General features: G+C 44.9%; 1 long non-coding RNA gene across 1 annotated transcript; it reads left to right on the forward strand.

The window, feature by feature from the left end:
* Positions 1 to 1544: 1544 nt before the first annotated feature.
* Positions 1545 to 25238, forward strand: LOC126547721 (uncharacterized). Its single transcript, XR_011890895.1, has 5 exons — positions 1545 to 1889; positions 2717 to 2778; positions 16329 to 16436; positions 20731 to 20844; positions 25013 to 25238. It is a non-coding gene; the product is annotated as an uncharacterized lncRNA (long non-coding RNA).
* Positions 25239 to 25371: the final 133 nt, after the last annotated feature.

Consider the following 25371-nt stretch of genomic DNA (forward strand, 5'->3'; position numbering starts at 1 on the left):
TTTATGTTATGTTCACTATTCCCTTGTGCTTCTCGATATTTTTTTTCTGCTTTGACAAATTACAGCTCTCAGTGCCCCCTTCTACTTAAGGCCTGATACCCAGACTGGCAGCACTAAATAAATAAATAAATAAATAAATAAATAAATAAATAAAACCCGCCGTGGTTGCTCAGTGGCTATGGTGTTGGGTGGCTGAGCACGAGGTCGCGGGATCGAATCCCGGCCACGGCGGCCGCATTTTGATGGGGGCGAAATGTGAAAACACCCGTATACTTAGATTTAGGTGCACGTTAAAGAACCCCAGGTGGCCGAAATTTCCGGAGTCCTTCACTACGGCGTGCCTCATAATCAGAAAGTGGTTTTGGCACGTAAAACCCCATAATTTATTTTGAATAAATGTTTATTACACCGAGCTCACATAAACATTAGATATGAGCTACAAGCTAGTCTTGCGGGTCGTCATCGTTGTCTTCGTCTTCCCATAGGCCACCTTCTCATCCTAAGCTTCATTCTCACCATATGGCGAAAAAAAAAAAAAAAACTTTGTACGCCACTACCAAGGGAGTGAACACAATTTATGTAGGGTTCTCTGCGTCAGGCAGGCTCTAACAGTAGCGGCATCTGTGCGGCTATATCGGATGCTACAGTAAGCAATACCTCAGCGAATAAATATTGCTTTGTGGTTATCTCAAGGAAGTCTTTTTCTTTCCTGTTTAGGAAGAAAACGGTGTCTGCAGTGATAGCCTGGTGCTGTCGCAGTAAATGTTTTCAGGACCCGACGAACATCTGGCGTCTAGTGACATCATTTGGTGAAAGTGAGCAGCCCTTTACACCAAATATTCATTGGTGGAGTCCCATTTTACGTTGGTTCATTCACCTGCCGTTTTATTAGGCAAGCATACGTTGCTTTCGTCCAGATATCGGGTCCTTTCCCAACTTAACCTGCTATCAGGCCGTGGTTAAATACAATACTGCTTGGTTCAGTAGAACTCCACACAAGACGGCCGTACTTAGTCGGCATCCACCACTTAATACTTGTAGCTGCAGATCAACTTTCACAATGGGGACGCATGAGAGCCCTCAGCATCTACTCGTGAAACGTATTGTAGACAGAAATCAGGGATAATTTCTTTCTTTTGGCACAAGGCGCTGGACAAGGCCGCGCTTTGCGGAAGTAAACAAAAATTTGCACCACACGAGGTTTCGACATTGACGCCATTCAGAAGTTTTCTAATCAAGAGCCTGTAACACCGCGTCATAGAGAAAAGCTGCGCTGAGGGTTCCTTTGTGCAGCTTGAAGAGCTGCTTGCACGAGCTGCTCTGCAGCACGCTAAAAATTTACGAGCTGTCTTTTCCAGGCCCCTCGCGTCCCGACAATCATCATTGAGACGCGAACCGTGATGCACGTCATGATGTGAAGCGAAGTTGCAGCCGGCGCTGGGGTTAAACACATAAATCGTGTTATGTCGAAAAGCGGGGCACCTAGAATAGCACTCGTACATTTAAACGCACAACGCTAGAGCGGCTGTCGCTGGGCCAGAACGCGACAATCGGTTGTCCCAATATACCTTGCAGTTTACGGCTACCTTTGCTTGAACCCACCATTTAACCTGCTCGATCGCTTACTACTTGACACTAAATTTGCGTCAGAGGTACCGTAGCGACAACTTGTTCTGCTTCTGCTGCGGCCAGTGTGCGGTCTGCGTAAGATATACAGCTCCCTAGAAAGATGTATATATAGAAGCAATTGTAAAATTCTTAAGTGTCTTGCACTTGCAATTGCCTCCCAATTCCGCTGTTAGCATGGATCGGGTGAAGGTAGGAGTTCTGGCAGGCCTGCTCTTCTTCTTGTCCTTCGTGACCAGCTCATCCAACGCGAAGAAAAGCTCGTAAGTACGAAAGGCTTCATCTCAGAAAGCGAAATTTTTTTTTACAAGGTGAATGTTTACAAATTTCTGTACACTCATATTGAAGATAGTCACTTTTCTTCAGTTATAATTCAAATCGTTTCGTTTATTTCAGTCATTTCCTCTTTTTGCGTATCGTGACAGTTGAGTGCGGTTATACATAAAAAATAAATATAAAAACGACGTTCTCTAATTTTTTACCACGATAACTAAACTACGATGAACAGGTCCCTGCCATAGCCACTAAGTGGCAGGGACTCTACAAGTGCGGCAGAATTTGAGTGCTTGGTGGTCGAGCATTTAGAAATTATGCATAGTTAGAACCTTCAGTCTTCACTGATTGCTTGATTGGAGCTGAACGCAAAGCTTGTGCTGCGTCGTTTTTGATACCATTCGTGGAGCCACCGTGGGATGCCTGGATTAAGTAGATTGCTTGGACGACGACGGGTAAGAGTCGCCGTTGAAGCTGCCTCCTCGTAGCAGCTAATACCGCTACATAGAAAGTGTACGACGCTGTACCACCATCATGATCGGCCCAGGTCGAACAGGTTTTAATGATAGCCTGCAAGACTACAGTACACTGTGCTTTCTCAACGCGTCGTTCAGAGGCGTTGTGTTGTACAGACATTCTTGCATATTATGTCCGCTCACCTAGAGCCGGGCATCAATCACGTTTTCTAACTTTGTACTTTGTCCACGCCCACTGCGTTGCAGCATGATGAGGAAGTGGAGTGCTGCCGCAAAGGACTCCGATACATATGCAGTTGGCTAACCTTACTTAACAATTTATTTCGGTCATTTATGCGCAGAGGTCGCGCCAAATTGGTGATACCCATACCACCGGAAAACCATAATTGGACCTACGTCGACGGTAAGTAAATAATCCCACCGCTTTCTAAATGGTTCGTTAATATTATCTGGCGATCAAGTGGCTCTTACCCTCAATCGGGGATCTGACGCAAGAAATTGTAAAAATATTTTTTTTTCTACAGAATATTGAAGAATATGCGAAACGTGATACTTCCGTCTCTCACCCGCGGCAAGGCATGAGAAGCAACTATACCATCACGTTTTTCATAAGTGTCTTCGAATCAGATGGCTTGATGAAATTAGAACATTTTCAGGCGTTAAATGAAAGCGGCTTGCGAGAAACAGCAGTAATCGTAGGTCGTTGGGAGGGCCTTTCGTCCTGTAGTGGATATATATAGGCTGATGGTGATTATGGTGATTATAATAATGATGGAAGTGCGCTGTTCCACCATTTTAGCTAGATTTATAGAAGAAGCGGAAAGTACTTTCATTAAAATTGAAACTATTCAGATAGGTAAATAAAAAAGGTTATCTAAGGTGAAGGTTATAGTTATTCCCTTTAAAGGACATGATGCAATTGTGAAGCTGAAACCTAGTAGCCCACACGTCTTCTTAAGAGTAAGCTTTCAACATCATCATCAGCCTGGCTACGCCCACTGCAGGGCAAATGCCTCTCCCATACTTCTCCCACTATCCCGGTCATGTGCTAATTCTGGCCGTGTTGTCCCTGCAAACCACTTTACCTCATCCGCCCACCTAAATTACTGCCGCCCCATGCTACGCTTCCCTTTTCTTCGAATACAATCGGTAACCCTTAATGACCATCGGTTATCTTCTCTTCTTCTTACATGCCCTGCCCATGTCCATTTCTTTTTCTTGATTTCAACTAATATGTCATTAACTCGTGTTTGTTCCGTCACCCCATTTGCTCTCTTTTTATCCCTTAGCGTTACACCCATCATTCTTCTTTCCATTGCTCGTTGCGTCATCCTCAGTTTAAGTAGAACCCTTTTCGTAAGCCTCCAGGTTTCTGCCCCCTAGATGAGTACTGGTAAGACACAGCTGTTATACACTTTTCTTTTGAGGGATAATAGCAACCTGCTGTTCATGATCTGAGAATGCCTGCCAAACGCACCCCAGTCCATTCTTATTCTTCTGATTATTTCAGTCTCATGATCCGGATCCGCGGTTACTTACTGCCCTAAGTTGATGTATTCCCTTGCCACTTTCAGTGCCTCGCTACCTATTGCATACGGCGGTTTTCTTCCGAGACTGTTAAACATTACTTTAGCTTTCTGCAAATTAATTTTTAGACCCACCCTTCTGCTTTGCCTGTGCAGATCAGGGAGCATGCATTGCAATTGGTCCCCTGAGTTACTAAGCAAGGCAATATCATCAAGGAATCGCAAGTTACTAAGGTATTCTCCATTAAATCGTATCCCCAATTCTTCTCAATCCAGGTCTCTGAATACCTCCTGTAAGCACGCTGTGAATAGCGTTGGAGAGATCGTATCTCCCTCCCTGACGCCCTTCTTTATTGCGATTTTGTTGCTTTCTTTATGGAGGACTACGGTGGCTATGGAGCCGCTATAGATATATTTCAGTAATTTCACATACGGCTCGTCTACACCCTGATTCCGTAATGCCTGCATTTCATGATGTTTCGACTGAATCAAACGCTTTCTCGTAATCAGCGAAAGCTATATATAAGGGTTGGTTATATTCCGCACATTTCTCTATCACCTGATTGATAGTGTGAATATGGTCTATTGTTGAGTAGCCTATACGAAATCCTGCTTGGACCTTTGTTTGACAGAAGTCTAAGGCGTTCCTGATTCTATTTGTGATTATCTTAGAAAATACTTTGTAGGCAACGGACAGTAAGCTGATCGGTCTATAATTTTTCAAATATTTGACGTCGCCTTTCTTATGTATTAAGATTATGTTGGCGTTCTTGCACAAGATTCCGGTACGCTCGAGGTCATGAGGCATTGCGTATACAGGGGGGCCAGTTTTCTAGAACAATTTCCCCACCATCCTTCAACAAATCTGCTGTTTCCTGATCCTCCCCAGCTGCCTGCTTCCTTTGCATAGCTCCCAAGGCTTTCTTTACTTCTTCCGGCGTTACTTATGGGATGTCAAATTCCTCTAGACTATTCCATCTTCCATTATCGTCGTGCGTGCCATTGGTACTGTATAAATCTCTATAGAACTCCTCAGTGACTTGAACTATCTCATCCATATTAGTAATAATATTGCCGGCTTGCTCTCTTAACGCATAATATCTGATTCTTGCCTATTCCTAGTTTCTTCTTCACTGCTTTTAGGCTTCCCCCGTTCCTGAGAGCATGTTTATTTCTATCCGTATTATACTTCCTTATGTCAGCTGTCTTACGCTTATTGATTAACTTCGAAAGTTCTGCCAGTTCTATTGCAGCTGTAGGGTTAGACATTGGCGTTTCTTGACCAGATCTTTCGTCTCCTGCGATAGCTTACTGGTATCCTGTCTAACGGAGTTACCACCAACTACTATTGCACACTCCTTAGTGATGCCCATAAGATTGTCGTTCATTGCTTCACACTAAGGTCCTCTTCCTGAGTTAAAGCCGAATACCTGTTCCGTAGCTTGATCCGGAATTCCTTTATTTTCCCTCTTACCGCAAACTCATTGATCGGCTTCTGATCTACCAGTTTCTTCCGTTCCCTCCTCAGGTCTAGGCTAATTCGAGTTCTTACCATCCTATGGTCACTGCAGCGCACCTTGCCGAGCCCGTCCACATCTTGTATGATGCCAGGGTTGCCGCAGAGTATAAAGTCTATTTCATTTCTAGTCTCGTCATTCAGACTCATCCACGTCCACTTTCGGCTATCCCGCTTGCGGAAGAAGGTATTCACTATCTGCATATTATTCTGTTCTGGAAACTCTACTAATAACTCTCCCCTGATATTCCTAGAGCCTACGCCATATTCCCCCACTGACTTGTCTCCAGCCTGCTTCTCGCCTACCCTGGCATTGAAGTCGCCCATCAGTATAGTGTATTTTGTTTTTACTTTACCCACCGCCGATTCCACGTCTTCATAGAAGCTTTCGACTTCGTGGTGATCATGACTGGATGTAGGGACGTAGACCTGTACGACTTTTAATTTGTATCTCTTATTAAGTTTCACAACAAGACTGGCAACCCTCTCGTTAATGCTATAGAATTCCCGTATGTTACGAGCTATACCCTTATTAATCAGGAATCTGACTCCTAGTTCACTTCTCTCCGCTAAGCCCCGGTAGTACAGGACGTGCCCGCTTTTTAGCACTGAACATGCTTCATTTATCGTCCTAACCTCACTGAGCCCTAGTATATCGTATTTACTGCCCGCTAATTCCTCCAATAGCTCTGCTAGACTCGCCTGACTAGATAACGTTCTAGCGTTAAACGTTGCCAGCTTCAGATTCCAATGGCGGCCTATCCGGATCCAGAGATTCTTAGCACCCTCCGCTGCGTCACAAGTCTGACCGCCACCGTGGTCAGTTGCTTCGCAGATGCTCGGGACTGAGGGCCAGGATTTGATTGTTGTATTCGTATAGGAGGTTCTGGCCAAGTACTGCGCCAGGGTGGCCAATCCAATCCTGCTCTGGTGAGGGAGTGCGTTACAGGATCTGGTCACCGGGATCAGGCCATACTCAAGGCCTGTTTGTGTAATTTTATCAACACGCGCATTTTAATTTTTTTTTTAATCCGGTGGAAAATTGCGCGGCACCGGTATTTGAACCACGGGCCCGTTGCACGCGAGGCGGATGCTCTACCTCTACGTCATCGCCGCAACACTCAGCTCATAGCTGATCACTCATAGCTCAGTGTTAGAGCATTCTACTGCAGTAAGGTTTAGCTATAAGTAAATCCTATCTAAATATATTGAAACGGAGAAACCATTTTTGAAGACAATGTCTTAGCTGACTTCCCACGGGCTCAGCGTGTCTGGAATGGGGGTATCTTGTAACAATTTCCAGAAAAAGGAAACAGCTTTTTCCCGCTTCCGTAGCGCCTTAGCGAGTGGCAATAACTATCACAATGTGTCAACAAAGCAAGGAGCGAGATTAGTCGCAGAGTAACATTAACAATGAAGAAAAACATGGCGCCAATCTAGTAAAAAAAAAGATAGTACATTATCCCTGTAAAACATGCACCACCGTAGGTGTGGATATGCCGAGGAAAAGCCGCCGTGTGGCATATTTGAGAAATGCTGGAAGTTGGCCTGAACTAAGGAGGGCGCTTGCGACGCAATGACGGCTGTAAGACGGCTTCGGCGTTGCGTACATGTAGCGAGAAATAGTCGCTGAGTAGGTAAAGCTAACGGTACGGGTGTAATTAGCGCCAATATTAATTAGTAACTGCAGAAACTGTTACTTGTGGTGGCCACAGTGTCCAAATAAACAAAGATGGCTACGACACCCCGGTTCAAGCCGGCTCTATCGCTTGGTGCTGTCTTCAAATTTCTCTTTTGCGGCGCCGAATCGAAGTGCTTGCTCGAAGCTTAAAGGGTGCTTCCGGCTACCTTATTTGGATCGGTCTCAAAGATTTCAGCGATGAAACCGCGGGAATAGTAGCGCTTTTCGTGCAAACGTCCCGCTTGCCTAGCCAACCACATTAGTCTTTTGTAGGTACAAAGAACCCTTCAAGGGAGCCGCAGGATAAAAAAATGGAATTCGCCACGCGTAGCGAGCCTCAGAAAGATTAAATCACTTTTTCGCTGCATATCTAGGCCGCTACAAGTGCGATGCTTGGATGTTTTCGACCTTCATATAAATAACTCCACACTGCAACTCCTGATGCAGAATATCACATAGCATCCGAAAATTTGTAGGCCGTAACGTCCGTTCTACCTTCAGAAGCTAAATACGGATATTGTGCTCTGATCGAACGTGGCTAAAATTCCGAGGACACCTAACCACTTATGAGTTTTGAAAGCGAAAGCATTATTGTCGAATTGAACGGCACTGAGCGGTCCTTCGAGTTTTCCGCGGTGAGTTATGTTTTCGAATTTGCTGCGGGCTATCTTATTGAGTTTTGCGATGAAATTGGGGCAGTTTTTTTTACAGTTTCTGCGTTAGCATGTTGGCTGTAGACCAGAATCACTTGGACGTTATTGCGGCGAAATCAGGTTAATTTATTTTCGCGCATTGCGTTCGCTATTGTCTAGGGGGATAGTCAAGCTGACGATGTCTTCTTCGGTGGCCACGATGTCTTCAGTCCTACTCAGCTGGTCCGCTGCCTGCTTCTTCACTCGTTTTATGCGTCCTTCTGCTCCCTTACTTCTTCTGCGGTGTGCAGGCGTGTACTGTCACGTTTCGCTGCTGCGCACTAAAAACCGCTACACCCTTTGGGGTGCATATTTGCCACACGACAATAATTATCATCTGTATTGTCCGCATTTCCTTTCTTTAACGCTGCGAGCCCGGTATTTCCAAGTCGCGAACGGCATGCGCGTTATCTGCATGGCAGAGCATTCTCGACAGGAAAATAACGAGCGCAGGGTTTTCAAGAAAGGAAATGCGAGCAAGACAGATGACGATTATTGTTGTTTGGCAAATATACAGCCAAAGGGCGTAAACTTTTTTTAGAGTGTACTGTTGTGTAATAAATATACACCCCAAAAGGTGCAACTGTTTTTAGAGTATGCCGAGGTTGCGGCCGACGACGATGTAGATGCTTCAGACTCCAAAGCGGCACGTGCTGCCCGAGGCAGGAAGCAGCAGCAGCCTGCGGTGCCAACGCCGCATGCCACCGACGTCCTGCGCGACGAGACATTGAGGAAGCAGCAGCGGCCACCAAGGCGGTGGGAGACAGAGAGATACAGATCACGCGCCGACTTCCGAGAGCGACAGGGAGGGTGACGTGGCGTCGGGGCGGCACCCTCTCGCCTCACGCAACACGTGGCGCGTTATCGCAGCAACAGTCGTCCGCCCCGGTGGTTTAGCCGCTATGGTGCGGCTTAGCGGCTAGGTGGCGGGATCGAATCCCGACCGCGGCGGTCGCATTTCGATGGGGGCGAAATGCAAAAACGTCCTTGCCCCTTGCATTGGGGGCACATCAGAGATTCCCTGGTTGTCAAAATTACCACGGCGTGCCTCATAATCAAATCGTGGTTCTGGCGCGTAAAAACCCAGAATTAAATTCGATTCAATCGCGGCAGCAGGTGTTCCTTTTCGACCGCTCTGCTCCGTCGAGGCGTTCGTGACGTGGCGTCGTAGCCAATGGGAACTTAGATGCCGTTTCACTGCTACACACGCCGTCTTTTTCAGTCAATGGGAAATTTGACGCTTTTGCATCAGAACAGTTACGTTACCTGCCCACTGTGTCTTGGGGTGAAAACAAATGGAAATTCTGTTTGCCAGTCGGGGATCACATTCCTCTTCATAGTTAACTGATCCGTGTGATAAGGTACTCTGCGTCTGATGCTCAGATTACGTAGCGTTCGAGGTAGGGTCCAGGCTTGGGAACACAGCAGACGTGAAACGTGAAAAGTAAATAGAAGCAAGGAATCGAACTAAGTTGTGTATCCTCCAACAGTTTTCCGAAATTTAGCGAGGGTTTTATTTTGAGCAATGTCACTTTTACTAGTGTAAGTGCATGCCTTGGAAACGAGTCGAATCCGTTGTAATGGAATTTAGCTGTGTGCGCAGAGTCGGAAAGCAATCTAACGGCGCTGTCACCAGGTCGAAGAAATCTGGAACGAGCGCTGTCTGCAGTTGCTTCCATATTTCTCGCGAGCAAATAAACTTTCAAGTCACCATTCTGAATGAGAAAACAGCACCTTCTGCTTACACTGCTAAACTACACTGTAAGAATGCTTACACCCTTAATGATATTTTCTTGTAATATTGGTAACATCCTTACCATTAGGGCCTTACAAAAATTTATAGAGGCCGACAGCGGAGCTCTAACCAGACGTGCGATGACAAATGACGTAGTTGAAAACTACGGAATCATTCTGAGAGCCTTGGGCGCACAGAAATATCCGACAACAGAATTTCACAGGGAGAGATATGCAACTCTCCTGTCGCATATTTCTGCGTGCCCAAGCCTGTCAGAATTATTATATAGTTTTCAACTACGTCTTTTTCATTGCACGTCTAGTTAGAGCTCCGTTGTCGTCCTCTATAAAGTTTTGTATGGCCCTAACGGTAAGGGTGTTACCAGTCTGACAAGAAAACACCATGAAGGGTGTAAGCATTTTTACACTGTAAAGTATGCTATCAGAAGTATATGTCGCCTCGCGGCATAACATTTGTCATGGTTCACTTCAGACCTTCCGAGCTAGTAATCATTCTTGGAACCGTGCTTGCAGACAAAACGTATATAAGTGAGAATATTGCTGCTGCCTAAGGCATTAGTAAGACTATAATGCAGGGGAAGAAAACTAAACTAACCGAACCAAATGAAGCTTAAGCGTACGTCTCGAATTAACTAAAGCGCCTGCCTAAACAAAGTACACTCCACGATTTGAAACGCCGGCAACATATTTACAATATACAATATAAATAGAGCGCAATTAAATACTCGACGATAATAAAGAAGTCGCCCTGATCCTCCCCAGTCGCCTTTTTCTCAATGCGGAAGATTCTTATTCATGTAGGTATCCGACGTGTGTCGTCCGCTTCTTTAGGAAAATGGTGAAGTTATACATTGATGTCTTTCCACCACGAGGACGCGCACAATGGTACGCACTAAAATACTTTCAACATACGTTTTTTTTCTTTTTTGGGCCAGTGTGCGGCGGCATCGCAACGATTTTAGAACTACGGGGCAACGTTGCAGCGGCCGCTGTAATGTAGAAATCTGAGACTGAACCTAGCTCAGCTGGTTCTCGGTGCAGCCGCTAGGGGCAAGCATTTAGGTAATGGAAAATTAACCATATTGCACCACAGGCTACACAACTCTATGTGATAGGGTCACCTGGCCACCTGACAAAAAAGAAAGGGCCAACCGACTCTCGACCATAAAGAAGGCAAGGCCTACCTAATTTGCGTAAAATACAATGCGAATAAGATACGAAATGAGTGAATGATGAACGTGAAAAAAAGAAAGAGAGAATATCGGGGGATATAATCAAGGTTCTAGCATCGAATCATTTGAATACCATGTATGCGGACCTTGTCCTCTTAAGCATCGACAAATCGTTGACCCTACCTTTTTTGATAACCACTGCACTGATTTTGATGTGGTTCGATGCAATTAAAAAATAAGTTCAAGCTTTCTAACTAAAGGAAGCAATATTCTATTTAGGCCGTAAGGTTCTTAAAAATTCGCACAAAGGTTTAAATTCTAAAACTCTCGAGTACCAAATTTACAACTCTGTATCTCAGGAATGAAAAAAGCGGTGCCAATTCTGTGAACAGAACTTAATAAAAAACCTAAAGCGGACAAAATTTATGCAGGATATACCTCTCTGAAGTATACCACTAAGTTGAGAGTAGAACTTTGTAATTAGTAGTATAAACTTTATATCAGGGGTTTTGGGCGCTGGGTGGGTCCCTGATTCTAGAGCTACACAGGTTTCTGCGGTTCGCTGGGCTTGATTGAGCTCTCTGGCTCTCTAGATCTTCGCTAGCACCCAAAACTGCCACGTGACGTGGGCAAGCGTCGGCCACTCCCAACTCAAAGGACAGGTATCCGCATAGAGTGCAGGGTGCGTCTTACTAAGCATGTGGAGGTGTGGATATGTGTTTTTCTGCATGCGGCGCCAGTCCCTGGCCTGTCCTCCCGTAAGGTCTGGGTGTGCGCTGCTGTATTCCTGTCTCTCTTTTCTTTGTTTTTCGAGGATATCATGCGCGTGGATCGGGGGCTCCTCCGAAGGCCCGACCGATGCTCGGATGCTTATGCCTCGAGCAATTCGGTCCGCGCTCTCGTGTCCCTCGAGTCCTGAGTGCGCCGACCACCACATTACTGCGTGGTGCCATTCTAGGGTGGTGCCTAGCACTCTGTGAATGTTGTGTGGAATGGTACCTGTCATGAACTAACGGCATGCTGCCTGGGAGTCCGTCATGACCAATGAAGATTCTTCTTTTACCTCTGCATCTCGAAGGAATGACAGCGTAGGCAGTGTTATGGCTACTGCCTACGCCGTCCACGTCGAAGGGGTCCGGATGGAGGCGGTTATCGCTGTGTACTGATTGAGAGTCAATATTGAGAACTTTTCTGTTGCCATTCTACACGTGTGGGTGGAGTATATCGCTGGATCTCTTTCATATTTGTTTTGTAAAGCTTTTGATCGCGCTTTTCTTCTGATTTGGTGGTATTCCGTACTCATATTCTTTGCGATTAGTGAAACTAGAATTTTCTCGCTTGTTTGTCTGGGTAGCAAAACTGTTTCTTCTCCGCCGTACTGCGCTCTCAGGGGATATCCCAACTTTTGCATTAGGGACTTGTTCCATTGAATTCAGACGTTCTCTCTGTGCCACTGCCACCACCAAGTGTGTTCTTCTTATGTGTTGTAAATACCAAGAGCCTCCAATTACTTGATGTTCGTGTTTTTGGTGACTCCAGGGCAGCCTTATACGCTGCCTTGATGATGGAGTTCACTTTGATCATTTCGGCCTTCTTTAGTTTTTAGAAAGGGGAGGCTATGCAGAAATGATTGCACAAGTCTGACCGTCTCCGCTTCTTTTAAGCCTGTTCGTTCTTTTGTGACTCTGTGGATCATTCGGGCCACATTCGTTGTGGTTTGGTTTAATGTGTGTAGCGTGTGTGATACCCTACCATTGTCTTGTATCCACATGCCTAGTATTATGAGTTTTTGTACCTCTCTAACTGCCTGTCCTTACAATATTAAGCTTATATCCGGGTACTCACTTTTACTCGACTATTCGGTTTTCGCTCGTATACATTCCAATTTTGCCAGTGTGCATTTCATGCTTGCCTCTCGAGAAGTGTGTTTCACTTTCTCAATCGCCTTCTGCAGTGCGTCCTGTTTTTCCCCATATGATATTTTGTGTGCCCATAGCGTGATGCCATCTGCATATATGGCGAGCGCCAGGTCTTGATCCTCCCCGAGAACTAGTGCTAATTTTAGCATTCTTATATTGAAGAGGAGTGGGGATAGGATGGTGCCTTGTGGAGTTCCTTGGCTGCTTAGTGGGATGTGTGCAGATCTCGTTGACTCTATACCGATCGTTGCTGTTCTGTTCGATAAGAAAGATCTTATGTAACTGTATGTTCGTTTCCCACATCCAGTTTTCGCCACATCCTCTAGGATAGCGAGATGAGAGATGGTATCAACAGCTTTTTTATGTCTAGTGCTACGATTATACTAACCTTCCCTCTGTTTGGTGGGTTGAGTGCCTTCTCTTTTAGGAGTAGGAAGACGTCTTGTGCTGAAAGGTGTGGTCTAAAGCCGAACATCGAATGCGGAAAAAGTCCGGAATCTTTGACACGCCTACTGAGCCGCGTTTGGACTGCCTTCTCGAAAAGGTTTCCTATGGACGACGTGTGTGATACAGGTCGTATATTTTTGATGTTTTTTAGTTTTCCTGGTTTAAGTATGAGACTTAGCTTTCTTCCATTCCAGTGGCAATGTACCAGGGTTCCACATGTCGTCCTTAAATAAGTCCGTAAGTTTAGTTAATGTATGCCAGTTGAAATCAGCTAGCGCAAGACAGAAGAGGAGCAATTGGAGATCACTGAAAGAGGCCTTCGTCTTGTAGCCGACATCCATCTGAATTGTATGTGTTCTTGTATTAGTTGAATGCATATATATCTACTCCTGCTAGGGCCTCCTGATGGCCTGCAGTATTGTCTAAATAAAATAAATAAATAAATACAGATTGTTCTGATGATGATGATTATGGTGGGGGTGGTGATGAGGATGATGATTTTAGGTGAGCGTCTCGGTCCATTTTTGGTAGAAAAATTGTATTTATTTCCTAATTAAGGGAGAGAGGCCACATTATAAAGCTTTTCGTCGGTAAGTGCTGTTTGCCATTGGCCGGTAGTCCTCTCTTTTGGCCACATTTACGATGCGCAGGCGTATGCTTTTGGAAACATTTCTAGCTTAGGTACTTTTTTATGAGAGCGAACGCAGTCTTTATGCCCTCCCTACCTATCCCCGATCTTATTTCCACGCACAGTTTCATCCTTTATCTTCTTCCTCACCAAGAAAATAAATGGTCTGTTTTGAAGCCTTTCGTAATAATTTTTTCAATGAATATGCCCGTATCGCTACAGAACAGAGTCTACCGAAAACTGCAGAAATGTTTACAATGTAACGCGGATTACGTTAACAATGACAAACTATATTCCTAAATATACAAAATGGCGGTTTCTTATTTGCTCACATTGCATGAAAGTTAACATTTTTTTATCCTACCAGGGGTGTGAGCTAGAAGGGAGAGATTTCTGCCTAGTGAAAAATTGCCTTTTTCTGGTAGATGTCGCAGATATTGGACGAAACGCCACATTTTGCGGCGACGGTAGCATCAAAGTTTCACTCTATGCTGTCAAGCACTTAAACTAAGATGCATTTGCCAATATCTCTGCGACATCTGAATGGGCATAAAGAAGTCAGTGACTTCATTTGGCAAAAAACGATACTCGCCATGAAACCGCTTATGAAGGTCCGCGCTAAATTTGGGGGCTTCATCTTTTAAAGTAAAATCTAATGATTCAGACATCGTCTTCAGACTTACTGCTGCATCATCATGTGAGGGAGGGGCACAGTCACGAGAGCGTCTTCGCTCGAACGAGAGTTCACCTAACGGATCCCGAATGCCATCTTCGCGGTCACTGGTTGTCCATTTCTGCGCGCTTGTTAAAAATGGCCTCCATACGGCAAACAAATAAATTCCTCGTACAACGAACGTTTAAGCTCTAGATAGCGCCGCAAGAGAGATAGAGATAGGGTGCCTAGACGCGATAGCGCGGGCATCGAGGCACTCTAGATAGAGAGAAATAGAAGAGAGGAAAGGCACTGCAAAATTTATTGTAATATTGTGGTGGACGCAGCTGCGAATCGGGCGCACAATAATGAAGACACAATTAATCTGCCCCTTTTTGCTCAGTGAAGTCCGTCTGCTCCTGAGGCAGATATCCGGTCGTCTCAGCAAAACTACCTTATTTGATCAGCATTCTAAGAACTTGGAGTTATACTTTACAGACCCATGCATAAATCTATGAATTCCGGAAAATCTAAGAGAAAACAGTAAATTTGAAACATTTCTGCACCGCCTGCGGCTTGGTACTGCATTTACGGGACAATTCTTATACAGGATAAAACGTGCCTCTAGTCCGCAGTGTTCTTGTGGCCATCCAGAAGAAGATGTGCATCATCTCCTCTTCGAGTGCACTAAATACGATCCTCAACGAAGGGTATTGCAAGCAAATTTGTTTCTTTTAGACAGAACACAATTTACTCTAAAACATAAGAAACTTGGTGCATGGCCAACTGCGGGCCTCCAGAAAAGAGCTATTCCTGCTTTGAAGAAGTTTTTCGGAGAACGAACCCTCTGGGAAAATATTAAGTTTCAGTTGATCTTAATAAGCTAAATGAGTGATATAAATGTTTTTCTGGGTTCAAAATTGATTTATCTAGTGATCTTAAGTTTTACGCAATTTGTAATTGTGCTCTGTGCTTGCAGTGTAATTACATGTGTTGTGTGTATGGCTATTCTAAATATCTGACTATATATATGCGTATGGGTACTGACCTCATGCACAAAACTTTCCGATTATTCTACTATTGAGTTCTATAGTTTTTATTCATCTGGTGTTCTAGTGAGTGTTATATTTTGTGAGATATTCTCCCTTTTTGCACATATTTGTTTCCTTTGTTAAGCCACAAGGAGTAGCCGGTGGCGCCATGAAGGCGCCAACCTCTTCTAATATTCTTTCAATAAAAAAAGAGGAAAGGCAGGGAGGTTAACCAGACGCACATGTGATTTGCTAACTTGTACTGGGAAAAGGAATGCAGACAAGACAAGAGAGAGAGGAGAGAGAGCACAGTTTCGCGCGCATCTGAAGGTACGCACCGAATGTACAAACGGTCACCAAGACTTGTTAAAAATCCATAATTGCGCAGAGAGCCTTGGAATTAAGCGTGACGTCCGTGGGTGCCCGTGAAACACGTTCAATGGCCGTCGTAACGAAAGTGTTAACAGAAATTTCACGCCGTTATTGTGGGGATCAAAACGTTTGGGTAGGAAATACTTTGTAAGAAGGGTTTTTCTGATATCATGAAAGGCCTCAAACTTATTTTCAAGAAAGCGGAGCTCGTCGAGTGCCAAGGTTGTGAAAGTTGGCATGAAATAACAAATTGCCGAGATTGTGCGTTATACAACATTTTGTAAAAAAAAAAAACAATATTGGGCGTTATATCGTTTAGATTGTAGTGTCCTATCTGGAGTAAGGGCGCTTGTACAAACAGTTATTTTTTACGTATTTGCTGGCCGTGATAGGGCATCAGCGTGGCGATCGTATCATTTACATCTCCATCGCTGGCATGAATTTTTGAGTGCAGACTCCTGTTTCGCAGTTATTCTCACGAAAAATGTGCATGAAATTGATGAGGTTAGATTCGGGTGTGGCACGACCTCAATTAATAGGGATTTGTCTTCTTTCCCCACAGATTGTAGGCACGAAAGATGCATGCAAGACTGCAAAGACAAATGGAAAGACGCATATGACGTTAGAGGGAACTGCTACAATTTGTCATGTGTATGCCAGCACAAACCGCGTAAGATATACCTGATACATTCTTATTACTGCAGTGGCGTGCACCCGTTGTGCAGTTGGAGAGATGCAAGAAAAATGACGATAAGGAGTGTTCTGGGAACATTACGATCCCTTGGTGATCATTCCTTGCTTGGACGCTCTCGCAAAATATGAGCATACATTTACATAGCTACTCGAGCGTTCATGGATGACTGCTTAACTTATTATGAAATTAATGGTGCGCATGATCAAGCACTGCTTTTGAAAAACAAAAACAAAAAAAGAAAACCTTTAAAGCTGTAGAAGAAAGGGCTGTTAAGTAGAAAATGAAAGACCTATCATGCGGCGAGTTACAAAAGGAATAAAACACGTTTGGCTGTAACTCGATTATTAGAACGACAGAAACCTGAGCTAGTTGGTAAGGATTCATTATGCAAAAAAGAGGTGAGGCGTGCAGACAGGACACAAGGTTAGAGAAGTGGTCCACACGAACGCCGACTATCAACTGGAGGGGGGCACTGAGGCGAAAAAAGAAAGAAGACACAAAACTCATCTGCGCAAGCTCAGGAATGGTATCACCACGTGTCAGTCGGGTACATGTGCCCGTCTACGTGAGAGATAACTGTTAGGGCACTTAGGGTGCGATCTTGTAGGCGTTCCAAAATAGAACGGAGGCAGTCCGTTCCACCGAGTCACACACGATTGGTCAATTTGAACCGTGACGAACGCCATGGCGTCAATTGTGACATGATATCTGCTGTCAATCAGTCCGTGTCGTCTGCTATCGGACGAACGCTACGGAATGGACCACCTCTTTCGCGACGTAAAGAACGGACCGCCTCCGTTCGATTTTGGAACGCGTACAAGATCGCACGCTTAATCTCTTCTTTATGTAAAGTAATCGAAGGCTGACTAACGCACGCAATTCCACCATTATAGACATGCCATGCCTCTACCATAAGACACGTATCTTCATTCTTATGCCTGTGCAATATCGCGCATTCATCTAACTCCGGCGTGCAGTTACAATCTTGGCAATGCAGGGAATGATTAGAAGGCGATCCACCGGTAACGACCTTTTATGTTCCATTAGCCTCTGATTGATACACGCTCCCGTTTACCCTACATAGAACTGGCCACAGCTAAGGGGAATTTTACTGACTGTCGTATGGGTGTGGTTTATAAAATTCCTCTTAGCTGTGGCCAGTTCTACGTAGGGCAAACGGGACGGTGTATCAATGAGAGGCTAGTGGAACTTAAAAGGTCGTTAACCGGTGGATCAGCTTCTAATCCTTCCCTTCCCTACATTGCCAAGATTGTAACTGCACGCCGGAGTTAGATGAATGCGCGATATTGTACAGACATAAGAATGAAGATACCTGTCTTATGGTAGAGGCATGGCACATCTGTAATGGTGGAAGTGCGTGCATTAGTTAGTCTTCGATTACTTTACATAAGGAAGAGATTAAGTGCCCTAACAGTTATCTCTCACGCAGACGGGTACATGTACCCGACTGACACGTGGTGATACCGTTCCTGAGCTTGCGAAGATGAGTTTTGTGTATTTCTTTTTTCGCCTCAGTGCCCCCCTTCAGTTGATAGTCGGCGTTCGTGTTCACTTCTCTACTCTTGTGTCCTGTCTGCACGCCTCATCTCTTTTTTGCATAACGACTCGGTGATTAATTTGTCACCATTTCGAATCCATTAGGCTTTAAGACCCCATGTGAACAGAACGTGCGCGTTTGCGAAAAAAAAAAAAAAAGCAGTTGTGGCCCTTTCACCGAAAATAAAGCAAGCATCCCAAGCTGTTGAGCTATGTGAGTTCTCAACTAACATGACACCGCTGCTAGAATACAGGTATGCTGGCGTAATATTGGCTTCGTTCCAAAATAGAATGATTGATCAAATTGCGAAAATATAAAGCGAATCTGTAACTTTTATTCGATGCCGGTATATTCGTACTGACTGTATTTCTCAAATGAGTCGTTACCTTTAATTACCTGCACTTTCCCAGCGCTAGAATGTGGCTACACTCGACCTTACGTTCCCGTTCTCAATTGGTCACTTCAATATCCATAGCATACGTCACCTCCTGTCCTTGAATACCAGAAGCGCAATATCGAACAATGCTTACGTATTCACGATTCCAAGCGCACTTGTTCATGCGTATAGCCTGTTTAAGATTGCAGTGGCACCTACACTTTTGAACCGCGAGTGCAAAAAAAAAAAAAAGCTTCATTCGTGCGAAGTTCTAGAGTGTAGCCTGATGTGTTTAATATTTTGCGCACAGTATCGTCGTTACAACGAGACAATCACATTGCCCCTTAAGGAGGCTTACTCCGCGGTGCTCACAAGAGCTGGAAAATGTTCTTGTCCCGCGAGATGTAACTGCACCCGCACTCATTCCACGACGCACCAACCGGTATAGGGGCTCGTTACGTTACCAATCGAACGCGTTGTCTCGGGTTGGGCGCGAGAGATAAAGAGGTAGCTCTCTCAAAGACTTCTTTTTTTTTTGCCTCCCAGTGATTCTGCTTCGGGGCCTTGCTTCATTCTGGTGTGAGTTTAGTGTGAGCGGGTGCGCAGACACGCTATATTTTTCATGTTTCATGAAATTTCCTATTTCTTCAGCCAGCTAAAGAGAAAGATGAACAGGAAAGTAGTGTGTTGTCGAAAACATCGCCAAACGTAATTTTTTTTTTATAATCGTTTGCAGCTGCTTACTTGACGATTTGAGAAGTAGGACAATGATTGAACAAGCAGGTCATTTGTGACAGTTAACTAATTAACTGTCGTCAACGAAATGTTGCTGGTAGCTCCTCAAAGCGATTGTGCCATCCACATGTACTTATATTCTAGCACAAATGCTTTCAAAAGATGATCGTTACGTCTGATTCCAATGCCAAGCACCTCGAATCCCTCGTGAATGGGAAAAAAAGAACGCCGCTTTAGAATAGGTGAACATGAACAACGCAACTTGAAGGCAACACATGGACGAAAACACAGCGGGACAAGCACCTGTCCCACGTCTTTTTCGATCAAGCGTTGCCTTAGCGCTCTTCACGTTTGGTACTGATTACCAACTACCCCAGTCAACCACTTTGCTAACTTCAGAATTACATCGCTCAATAACAAGCTGCCCAAACTTGAGAAAAATACCGGTCCCTTGATCAAACAAGCTCCACTGCAGTTGGAGGAAGAGCGGGCCCTTTACCTGCCCCCCCCCCCCCCCCTCAGAGCGACAGCGCGGCGTGACAGATCGCCCACTTACTCCGGTAGCGTGTGTTGAGGCCGCTAGTCGGGTGATATTATTCATTTGAGGTGGGCTTTCATTGTCAGCCGGAAAAAATAAACGTACAAAAAGTACCAGGCTGCCACTTTTAAGTTCCTTTCAATTTTCCACCAATTTTTCATCGAAAACGCGGCATTCAGAGCAGTAATTAAAATAATGGCTAATTGCAACTAATTAATACATTCAATAGCATCAACAAAGAAAAATAAGCGGTGCCTGATATACTCAACTCTGAGCAATGTGCACTGGGTTATCTTCGCGTGTAATGGCCCGCCGTTTTGAAAAAAAAACGCGATGCTTGGTAGCTGGGACATAGTGCGTAATTTTCCGCGTCTGGAGCGGAGGTGCTTAGCCGCGGATGAGAGAAGCTGACTTTGCGCGTTTGGTAAATTGTCGCCTTCCACAAGTTTCTTACGAAAAAGAACATTCATAAGACATCAAGATTATTTGGTAATTTCTGTCGTTTACTAAGAGACATTACGTGATTAAAAGTTACCATACCTTAATATAGTTCGCACGGCAATACACCCGAAAATCCAATTCCTCCTCATGCGCTTCCAAGCATGAACGGTGTTAGTAGTGCCGGTTGTATGACGCGTGATGATAAGGTGGGAAGGTCGGAAAAATCACAGGAAGCTGCTCCCTGTAGAGCACTGTTATTGACGCCATTTTTCTATTTGCAGTAATGTCTAGGCATGCCGCACTCTCCGTCATGATCGTTAGTTAACGCGCCTTGCTTAGCGCTTTCCTCGTAATAAAATACAAGAGATGCTCATTTCTCTGCCGCACTGAAATGCCTATGCCGTGCCTGCGTTCCACTGCACAAGCTTCGACGGGCTGTTGTAAAAAACAATAAAGATGACGTCCAGGCTTCATGCGTTTTTCTCAAAGTTGAAAAACGAGTAAGAGCGGAAAATTTCTCGCTCTGTTTCGCTCGAAATCCGATTAATCGCGGGGACATAAGTATTTCACGCCTAAATGCGGTTCGTTTTGTTTGTTTGTTTTCTCCACAAACACCTGACAGCGTGCACTCTGAAGGCGTGCCACCGTTTGTGCAAGAGCGCCCAAGCAGGCAGGGACCGGCTTGGCCTCAAAGCGATATGCGTTAGATCGGACTGCAACTGCGACTGGGACGACAGTAAGTGCTCGGACAGGTTGTGTTCGCATCATTGTGCGTTCTTACTTATTTTTTATCAATAGTTGGAGTATTGTGACAGCACTCATTCATATGACTTTGCAACCAACGTTGATTTGATGCCGATTTCGTCGAAGTTTTATGCTGCCGCCCGCGTTGGGATTTTACGTAACGGTGGCTTTAAGTCTGCATGCTCTGCGTCGCAAAGAAGGACCTAATAATTTCAGTAGTATATACTCACTCTAAAGGCGTTCCTGAGGGCTCAGCGCACCGGCTCCGAAAGAACGGTTGAGACGCGAGTGCTGCTAGAGCGCCCAAGGTTCGCGAGTTTATTTTTTTTAACATTCGCGCGCAGTCCCTTTCTCCTGCGTTATTCAACGTCCCAAACCGAGTCCTGCGCTTTTCTGAGGGGTAATTTCTAAAAAAAGGAACTCAGTGGCGATTTAGCGGTAATTGTGAGAGCAATGCGTCAGCACTACGTCGCAGTTTATCGATGTGTTGGATAAATAAATGAGTTAAAACGTCTTCATCACATAGCAAAGTGTTGCTCAGGAGCATACTTAGAGAGCATACTTACATGCAATACGCTTAGAGACCTGCCAGTGGCAGGTGCGTTAACTAATCTGCAGGTCAGAGTTTTACAAAAGTATTTTGATTGCGAAGATAGACAGAGGTCTTAGAGTTTATCTTTTTTTGAACTATAGAGTAGGGATAATCATTATTATTATTATTTGTTTGTTGTTAGAGCTGTTTCAGGTTAAAGAGGGAATTATAATTCACAACTGGAGAAAATGTTTTCCTAGAATATTCGGCCAATAAAAAGAATGAATACTCCTCCTAGTTTTGGCGCCTATGACTTGCAGTTGCCAGCCTGCTCGTCGCTTTCCCTTTCCTGTAAACTGTGTATATGTGTACATGTGTTCAAAACAAATAATAATATTATGACTTAATCAATTAGGAGGCTCACCGCTTGGCTTACAGCTGGGCTGCTATAGACAAAGAGTGTAATACAATACTTGCTAGAGGAAACTCTGGGCGCTAGTGTCTACGGGAGCTACAAACAGGATCGCTCAGCCTGCATGGGAATGATAGTTAGTAGATGTATCTGCCTAAAACATCGTCCTTCAAGATTGGAACGGCTTCGCGATTTGGCAAACTCTTTATTATCAACAAAATATCGCATTATAAACAAATAAAGAAACATGATAAAATTATCCGGCCGGAGGACTTGAACACGGAACTTTTAATGCACAGAATTCCCATATTGAAACCATTATGCCACCAACGAATGCGTCGACAAGCGGCATGAACACCCTTAAGAATTTCTCGCAGGAAACTCAGCGCGTCGAGGTGCTTGGCGCGTTTTGATTTCGCTACATCGACCGTTGTAACAACTGCGATGTGTGTTCGCACAGTCTCATTGCCTTCTACCTTTAGAGAATTCTATATTGGTTTAAAATTTAGGGCAATGGAGGAGCATAAAGCGCCACAAGAACGACTGCAGTCACGAGAACAAAGATCAAACGAATGCATGTACCAGTCATCATTTCCATGGTGGCTGAACGATCGCAGCGCCAGAGGTCCGTCTAGGGATCACTGTAGAAAAGTCTGAAGCTATAGGTACATTTTGCCCGCCTCCCCTTGCAGCAGATGCGCAGAAGAAGCGCTAAAATAGCCCGAACTCCCAGCAACGCAGTGACACGCAGGGTATAGCGTGCAGGCAGAGCCGCTTTTAGACGTGAGCGTCGAGGCTTTCAGACGCCGCCTTTGATAGCTGATCGAGGCGCAAGTGTTTTGCTTCAGCGTGAACGATGACCGCATATGTTTTGTACAGCGCGGCTGTATGCGTCAACAGTGGCTAGTGCAGGCACGTGTCTGTCGCCTCAAATAGCGCCCCTCTTTTCGCGCTGGATTAAACGGCTCGCGTGGTGAGTACACTGCCCGGTGGGTTCTCCAAGGGTGCTCACCGTAGCTCGGCGTCATGCACCACATGGTGTGAAAATATGACATCAAACTTTTCGCCTTTGCTGCCAACGAATGCGCAGCTGCGTCATAATTTTGCGCTCTTCGCAAAAACCACGGCTGCTGAAGCGTGTTCTGTGGAATTCGCATTCACAGCATTGCTGTGACCAGAGGCTCTGCGCAAATAGATATACCGAAGCCTTGACTAAATGCCGCACCGGACATTTTTTGTATTTTTTTGCACAGAAAAGGCAGGCGTTTATCGTAATTACTGAGCGCTGTGCAGAAACTTGTCGTGCGACGGAGCTGTTGTGAACAAAGTGTCCACAAATCGACTATCCCCCAGCCCTCACCACCTTTGATGAGGGAGTAAAATTATAGTTTTTACAGCGAAAGCTGTATATGATAAACCTTCCGTAGTTTTTTTCGGTGTCCGGCAACAAAAACGGACTCGGTGATTTCTAACAAATGCATAGGGGTGCAGTGCTGCGGCTCAGATGTCATAATGGGGAACAAATTAAAACGCTCGCCGTGAACAATATTGTGACGTCAAGATCATCGCAGTATATAAGCAGGAGAGGTATCGGCGCTAAGAACAGCTGCCTTATAGATGGGGACGACACGTACAGTTAGTACACCCGAATACCAACATGCGTACGAGGAGCGCCGGAGGGAACAGCAACGAGAATGTAAACCGCGCCGGCGCGAAACGACCACCGACGAAGAAGGTTTCCGCGATGCTGAACGGAAACGACATTAGCGAGCCAGGGCACCTCCAAACGATCAACGACGCCAGACTCGCAACGCAAAAAATGACAACCATTCAACTCTGTGAAGATTGAATGGCAGCGAATGTACTTTGCTTTTCGTTTGAGAGCGTTGGCTGTCGTCAGCTTTCGCTGCCATTCAATCTTCACAGAGTAGAATAGTTGTCATTTTTTTTTGTGTACTCCCGAGAAGCCCTCACCCGTATGTGAGTAATTTTTTTACTCCCACATATTGAGAGTGAAAACACCACCGAAGTTGGAATGCGTTGAAGGACAGGCAATTTACTCCGCTTCCAGATTATTTTCGTTTAGAGTGCACAGCAGTTGAGCGAACACCGCCGGCAATCGCGCCGGTGCTGCGTATTGCACAGCCACGTAACGACAGGGGACGTGAGACCCTGCTACCGGATTTACCATCGCAGGCTGCGAAGCCACCAGCTTTTGCTCAGGGAATATTGTGCTACCGTGAGGCTTTCCTTACTTCTTTTTGTTAACGAATCTTGTTGAGCTTGTCAACGAAAATTATTGAGCAATCCCAAGGACAAGCGAGAACGCCACTTTGATTCTACGCATTGTAAGCAATGATTAAGTATAGTTGTCGTCTATTCGTTAGTTACGCATAGTCTCCAAACTGCTACATGCTTTCGCTGCTGTGGTAACTTCGCCGGACGAGTGTATTCGCGCATTTCTTCCATGAGCAAGAACTTCAGTATGCATTCGGTAGTCATATAGCAGCGAATAAACGGAACTAAAGCCTGTGGGAAGGGCCGGCGAAGTTACATATTAAAGCAAACTGCAAATAATAGTACAAAAGTAAGACTGCGTCATGCAACGAAGAAGCAGTTCTGCGGTTTTTCGTGTTGTGTGCTAGTAAACGGCTCTCTCGCAACAAAGGTAGCCGTGGGCACCACATATTGTCCTTAATGACGACGCATTCGACGAAGTAACGTAATATAAACACGTGGTTATTTGTTTCTCTGCATAGCAGTGACAAAAAAGAAAACGTAGGGGAAGAAACGCAATGTCGTTGACAGCTGTAAGTCATCTCCCATAACTATGTTCCATGACGTCAACGTGGCGAGAAACACATTCGAAACATATTCGAAAGGCCAAACTGCTTGCTTCGCTTGTTCGTACTTGGCTTGGCTGAGAATTTCCATTAGCCAAAGAGAGCAGAATCGCTCAAAACCATAATCGCAGCTTGAGGATATACTACAGATAAATCGACGCTCAAGCGAACGGTATAGGGCGCATATTTGAGCTTACAACCACTTGTTTTGAAGACGGAGATATCTATTTCGTGCTGAAAACTATTATTGCCAGCCATATTTTTTTTATTATATGAGAAAACATCCTCAGAAAAATTTACTGCGAATCCATGAAGGCGCATTTTATCCACTGCCTACCAGAAAGTGCGTGCTGTCGCCTTTTCTTCTTTTCAGAATGCGAGAGAAGGCAGTGCCGTCAATCCTGCATAGATAAATTCAGGTGGACTCGCTATTCTACTTTTTCTGTCCACTCAAGATGCGTCAACGAGGTGTGCATCTGCAACACTTCATCCCGGAGGGATCGCGGCCGTTGACGTTGCGACTGAGTAACAGCACCAAGTATATATAGCTCACTTATTTGTTTGACAAATAAAACGCCTATGAGGCACTGGGCTAAAAATATCGTGTGACAGGTGTCTTAAGATTGGCTACGCAAAGTTTTCACAAAGCTCTCTGAATCAAAGGAACATAACGTAATAATAAAAAATACGGGAACTTGTAATGGTTACAGGTGTCACTCAGAACATAGGTCA

This window comes from Dermacentor andersoni, chromosome 1 (genome assembly GCF_023375885.2).
Source record: "Dermacentor andersoni chromosome 1, qqDerAnde1_hic_scaffold, whole genome shotgun sequence".
NCBI lineage: Eukaryota > Metazoa > Arthropoda > Arachnida > Ixodida > Ixodidae > Dermacentor > Dermacentor andersoni.